Genomic DNA, 7,500 nt, shown 5'->3' on the forward strand with positions numbered 1-7,500 from the left:
CTCTTTAAGCATGATACTTTTTTCAAATGCTACCACCCAACATTAATTCTTCATGTATTAAATTAAATATAATACAAGATTAACTTCATTATTTCATAATTTGCCCAATAAATTATCCATGCCGGCAAGACAATACTCCACAGTCATATTATTTTGTTACTTTTACTCTTTCTCATATGACTTGCCTTGCGCGACACCACTCCATATAAAGGTTTTTGAACACCATCTCTTTAAGCATGATACTTTTTTCAAATGCTACCACCCAACATTAATTCTTCATGTATTAAATTAAATATAATACAAGATTAACTTCATTATTTCATAATTTGCCCAATAAATTATCCATGCCGGCAAGACAATACTCCACAGTCATATTATTTTGTTACTTTTACTTTTTCTCATATGACTTGCCTTGCGCGACACCACTCCATATATAGGTTTTTGAACACCATCTCTTTAAGCATGATACTTTTTTCAAATGCTACCACCCAACATTAATTCTTCATGTATTAAATTAAATATAATACAAGATTAACTTCATTATTTCATAATTTGCCCAGTAAATTATCCATGCCGGCAAGACAATACTCCACAGTCATATTATTTTGTTACTTTTACTCTTTCTCATATGACTTGCCTTGCGCGACACCACTCCATATATAGGTTTTTGAACACCATCTCTTTAAGCATGATACTTTTTTCAAATGCTACCACCCAACATTAATTCTTCATGTATTAAATTAAATATAATACAAGATTAACTTCATTTTTTCATAATTTGCCCAATAAATTATCCATGCCGGCAAGACAATACTCCACAGTCATATTATTTTGTTACTTTTACTTTTTCTCATATGACTTGCCTTGCGCGACACCACTCCATATATAGGTTTTTGAACACCATCTCTTTAAGCATGATACTTTTTTCAAATGCTACCACCCAACATTAATTCTTCATGTATTAAATAAAATATAATACAAGATTAACTTCATTTTTTCATAATTTGCCCAATAAATTATCCATGCCGGCAAGACAATACTCCACAGTCATATTATTTTGTTACTTTTACTTTTTCTCATATGACTTGCCTTGCGCGACACCACTCCATATATAGGTTTTTGAACACCATTTCCTTAAGAATGATACTTTTTTCAAATGCAACCACTCACTATTAATTCTTCATGTATTAATTTAAATATAACACACGAATAACTTAAATATTTAATAATTTGAACTATAATTGACGGTTGCCGGCAAGACAATACTCCACAATCATGTGATTTCCATATATAATTTTGTCTATAGCAAACATTTTTTATTGTACTAGAGTTGTTCCATACGTTATTACCCAACATTTATTTTACATGTTAAATTCTATTATATCACATTGTTTGTGTCATATGTTATTATCTAACATGTAATTTATATGTTTCATGATATTATTTGACATTTTGTATTGGAAAACACTGAATTGAATTTCATAACATTTCATAATTTGCCCAATAAATGACCCATGCCGGCAAGACAATACTCCACAGTCATATTATTTTGTTACTTTTACTTTTTCTCATATGACTTGCCGTGCGCGACACCACTCCATATATAGGTTTTTGAACACCATTTCCTTAAGAATGATACTTTTTTCAAATGCAACCACTCACTATTAATTCTTCATGTATTAATTTAAATATAACACACGAATAACTTAAATATTTAATAATTTGAACTATAATTGACGGCTGCCGGCAAGACAATACTCCACAATCATGTGATTTCCATATATAATTTTGTCTATAGCAAACATTTTTTATTGTAGTAGAGTTGTTCCATACGTTATTACCCAACATTTATTTTACATGTTAAATTCTATTATATCACATTGTTTGTATCATATGTTATTATCTAACATGTAATTTATATGTTTCATGATATTATTTGACATTTTGTATTGGAAAACACTGAATTGAATTTCATAACAATTCCAAGTCTCATGAGTGTAAATTTTATTAATCGGTTTATTATTATTATGCAATATCAAATAAAATATAAACTTCTATTTCACACTAAATATAACATTTATGTTTAAGAGTGTAAATTTTTCATTCGCATATTACTGTTCTCCATTGATTGAATTATAATATATTTTTAATATGATTTCATATATTTATTTTTTTGTGTTTTCTACTATTGCCTTTCGCAGTTATCTATATATATATATATATATATATATATATATATATATATATATATACTCATATATATAATAAAATGTGTGTTCTTCTTTCTCTGTTTTGTTTAAAACAATTTAATTTCTTTATTCCTTTCAATAACAATTCAATTATTCTGAAAAGAATGTTATTTATAAAATAACATAAATTTTGTATTGCATCATCAAAAAGCTTTTTGTATATAACATTTTCTTAAGGTCCGGTCCACACATTATCAACTTACAAAGAAATATATAAAATATCATAAGTAAATTAACAAATATGGCACCTTTAAACAACTCATACAATATATATATATATATATGTTTTAGTTGGTGTTTAACAACCATAACACACATATTATATTTTATATTTGTTGTTTTATTAACATTTTCGAATCATCAAGCAAAGGATAAGCTTCAGTGGATCGCAGTATGGCAGCTGCTCAACCACTTACAACACCTTGCCTGTTACAAAAGTCGTTTACAATTGATTCTAGGCTTTGTCATTGTATTAAATAATGTTTAAATATGTAACTAGCACGGCATCAGGTGATCATAGATCCTCCCAATTTACTATGTTACAAATAACATTGGCATCACATCCATTGTCGTTTATAAAATAAATTATAAACTTTTAATGGTTTAGAAGCCATACAATGCAAATTGCCCCTTATTTATCATTGCAGTCCAGCACGGATACGACCTTAGAGGCGTTCAGGCATAATCCAACGGACGTAGCGTCATACCACTGTTCGCTCGAACAAGTATTGTGCCATTGGTCCGTACCTGCGGTTCCTCTCGTACTACGCAGGAATGCTGTCGCAACAACGTTTTGTCATTAGTAGGGTAAAACTAACCTGTCTCACGACGGTCTAAACCCAGCTCACGTTCCCTTGCATGGGTGAACAATCCAACGCTTGGTGAATTTTGCTTCACAATGATAGGAAGAGCCGACATCGAAGGATCAAAAAGCGACGTCGCTATGAACGCTTGGCCGCCACAAGCCAGTTATCCCTATGGTAACTTTTCTGACACCTCTTGTTAAAAACTCTTTAAACCAAAAGGATCGATAGGCCGAGCTTTTGCTGTCCCTGTGTGTACTGAACACCGAGATCAAGTCAGCATTTGCCCTTTTGCTCTATGTGTGGTTTCTGTCCGCACTGAGCTGGCCTTGGGACACCTCCGTTATTATTTGAGAGATGTACCGCCCCAGTCAAACTCCCTACCTGGCAATGTCCTTGAATTGGATCATACCTGAGTAATTGGAGTTATACCAAATTTTTAAATCAAAAATACATAAATGCATTTTCTTATTAAAGAATTTGTTTGCGATTATATAACAAACTCGTGATACTTTGATCAAGAAGCTTGCATCAAAACCCAATACCATAAGATATAATAAATACATCCGTATAATGGCTAGGAAATGATACACGTTCCATTTAATCAAGTAAGTAAGGAAACAATAAGAGTAGTGGTATTTCATTGTCGATACCAAACCGAAGTCTAATATCTCCCACTTATTCTACACCTCTTATGTCTCCTTACACTGCCAGATTAGAGTCAAGCTCAAAAGGGTCTTCTTTCCCCGCTAATTATTCCAAGCCCGTTCCCTTGGCTGTGGTTTCGCTAGATAGTAGATAGGGACAGTAGGAATCTCGTTAATCCATTCATGCGCGTCACTAATTAGATGACGAGGCATTTGGCTACCTTAAGAGAGTCATAGTTACTCCCGCCGTTGACCCGCGCTTACTTGAATTTCTTCACTTTGACATTCAGAGCACTGGGCAGAAATCACATTGTGTCAACACCCGCTAGGGCCATCACAATGCTTTGTTTTAATTAGACAGTCGGATTCCCCAAGTCCGTGCCAGTTCTGAATTGATTGTTAATTGATAATCGTTATAATTTAAAAGAACTAATCAGTTGCCCAATTAGTATTCTTAAAAATTTTAGCAAGAAAGTTCCACAATTGGCTACGTAACTAAACTATCCGGGGAACAAGAATCTACCATAAATGATAGAAACCCTATTTACCCAGAACGAGCACATAAACCATGTTATTGTTTCCCAATCAAGCCCGACTATCTCAATCTTCAGAGCCAATCCTTATCCCGAAGTTACGGATCTAATTTGCCGACTTCCCTTACCTACATTATTCTATCGACTAGAGACTCTTCACCTTGGAGACCAGCTGCGGATATTGGTACGGCCTGTTGAGAAGTTTGCGTATCCCCACCATAAATTTTCAAGGTCCGAGGAGAAAATATCGACACAACAGTATATGTCATGCTCTTCTAGCCCATCTACCATATCTCTCTGCGAAAGACTTCCATGGTAGTACGGCTATAAAACAGAAAAGAAAACTCTTCCGATACCTCTCGACGGCTTCTTTATGGTCGTTCCTGTTGCCAGGATGAGCACGAGGCCCATATTTAATAACAAACGGATACTCAACAGGTTACGGAATTGGAACCGTATTCCCTTTCGTTCAAAATTATTCAAGTGTATAAAAATCGGTATGATGCAAAATATATTTTGATTTTTCTATACTTGAAAATTTTCGGCTTTCGCCTTGAACTTAGGACCGACTAACTCGTGATCAACCACTGTTCACACGAAACCCTTCTCCACTTCAGTCCTCCAAGGTCTCATTCGATTATTTGCTACTACCACCAAGATCTGTACCAATGGCGGGCTCCATGCAGGCTTACGCCAAACACTTCTATGCACACCATTGTACCTTCCTACTCACTAAAGTTTCAAAATTTATATTACAAGTAACATAAATCATCTACTTTAGCGGTAATGTATAGGTATACAACTTAAGCGCCATCCATTTTAAGGGCTAGTTGCTTCGGCAGGTGAGTTGTTACACACTCCTTAGCGGATTTCGACTTCCATGATCACCGTCCTGCTGTTTTAAGCAACCAACGCCTTTCATGGTTTCTGTATGAGTTGTTAATTTGGGCACCGTAACATTACGTTTGGTTCATCCCACAGCGCCAGTTCTGCTTACCAAAAGTGGCCCACTGGGCACATTATATCATAACCTTAAACTTCATATCAAGAAAGTTAAGGTTCTTACCCATTTAAAGTTTGAGAATAGGTTAAGATCGTTTCGACCCTAAGGCCTCTAATCATTCGCTTTACCAGATAAGATTATTTTATACAACAGTTAAATGCACCAGCTATCCTGAGGGAAACTTCGGAAGGAACCAGCTACTAGATGGTTCGATTGGTCTTTCGCCCCTATACTCAATTCTGACAATCGATTTGCACGTCAGAACTGTTTCGGTCTTCCATCAGGGTTTCCCCTGACTTCAACCTGATCAAGTATAGTTCACCATCTTTCGGGTCACAGCATATATGCTCAAGGTACGTTCCAGTTAGAGGTATAAATAATATAAATATCATTATACATAACTATATAGAGCGCCCCGGGATTGTGTTAATTAACTATAAATAGCTAAAAAACTAATCCCATTAATAGTCAAGTTAATTACGCTATTAGGTTTATATCCCAATAACTTGCACATATGTTAGACTCCTTGGTCCGTGTCTCAAGACGGGTCCCGAAGGTATCCTGAATCTTTCGCATTGTTAATCATACAAGTGCATATAATAAACACAAAAATCATTGAAAATTATGCCATTATATAATTCCGAAAAATTAACGCACTGTATTCATATAAATCTATCAGCACTTTATCAAATTTATGACATTTATATCATGTTATAATGCAAGCACTATAATTGAAATAATCAATAATTCACAATTTTTTGATAAATTAATTATGTTAATAGATTACAATGTCCTTATATGGAAAAAATGCACACTATTATTATAATATTAATTAAATATTACAATTCTAATGATGAATTTTCCATAACGGATATTCAGGTTCATCGGGCTTAACCTCTAAGCAGTTTCACGTACTATTTAACTCTCTATTCAGAGTTCTTTTCAACTTTCCCTCACGGTACTTGTTTACTATCGGTCTCATGGTTATATTTAGTTTTAGATGGAGTTTACCACCCACTTAGTGCTGCACTATCAAGCAACACGACTCTTTGGAAACATCATCTAGTAATCATTAACGTTATACGGGCCTGGCACCCTCTATGGGTAAATGGCCTCATTTAAGAAGGACTTAAATCGTTAATTTCTCATACTAGAATATTGATGTTCCTTACACTGCATCTCACATTTGCCATATAGACAAAGTGACTTAGTGCTGAACTGATTTCTTTTCGCTCGCCGCTACTAAGAAAATCCTTGTTAGTTTCTTTTCCTCCCCTAATTAATATGCTTAAATTCAGGGGGTAGTCCCATATGAGTTGAGGTTGTATAAAACAATTTTTATTGAATACTATGATATAATATTCAATATTATGAATACACTAATTCTTGAAGAATAATAATATTTACAACAGTTTTCTTATCGCATCAATAATAATCGAGACAATTCTAGATGAAAAAAACTTTCATTTCATTTTTATGCTAGACATTTCTCGATATTATTTGAATTTGAAAAAGAAAATATATATCTTCAGTTTTCTCATACAAATTATACACAATGAGAGTTGGTATGTATATCCATATATAAATTAATATTATGAATATTTCGTGTGTGCACTAATAAAGTGCACACATTATTTATCCAATAATATACCATATGCTCAAATATTAAAAAACATTTAAAGCAACTTATTTAGCATAGTCTTACAACCCTCAACCATATGTAGTCCAAGCAGCACTATAAAATTAATTAAAGTACATAACAGCATGGACTGCGATATGCGTTCAAAATGTCGATGTTCATGTGTCCTGCAGTTCACACGATGACGCACAGTTTGCTGCGTTCTTCATCGACCCATGAGCCGAGTGATCCACCGCTTAGAGTGATACAATTTTTTTTTGTTTATTTCATTGTCAAAAATATATTTATTGAAAGAAATTAAAAATACACCATTTTACTGGCATATATCAATTCCTTCAATAAAATTGATTTACCTAAAAATGTTGCGAAATGTCTTAGTCTTACATAATTTATAAAAATATGGTATATGAAACAATTTCAATAAGATAGCCAAACAAGAATATTAATATAAACATATGTAAAACATTAACCTGGAAACAGGTACAACAATATATATTTAGGTTGTTGCGTTTATACAATGTATGCTCATAGAAATAATGACCAATACATTTGTGCAACGCATGCATATTATGGTACATATACACGCAAAGTTTATCCATTAAAATACAAAAACACATAATTATGTT

At 33.5% G+C, this 7,500-nt stretch overlaps 2 non-coding genes across 2 annotated transcripts; both read right to left on the bottom strand.

Moving 5' to 3' along the window:
- Positions 1-2,601: 2,601 nt before the first annotated feature.
- On the bottom strand, positions 2,602-6,560 carry LOC122322750. The gene has a single exon (XR_006246822.1). It is a non-coding gene; the product is annotated as a large subunit ribosomal RNA (ribosomal RNA).
- Positions 6,561-6,939: 379 nt separating this feature from the next.
- On the bottom strand, positions 6,940-7,118 carry LOC122322726. Its single transcript, XR_006246798.1, has one exon. It is a non-coding gene; the product is annotated as a 5.8S ribosomal RNA (ribosomal RNA).
- Between the last annotated feature and the right edge of the window lie 382 nt (positions 7,119-7,500).

This window comes from Drosophila grimshawi, unplaced genomic scaffold, assembly GCF_018153295.1.
Source record: "Drosophila grimshawi isolate 15287-2541.00 unplaced genomic scaffold, ASM1815329v1 contig_60, whole genome shotgun sequence".
In the NCBI taxonomy this organism is placed as follows: domain Eukaryota; kingdom Metazoa; phylum Arthropoda; class Insecta; order Diptera; family Drosophilidae; genus Drosophila; species Drosophila grimshawi.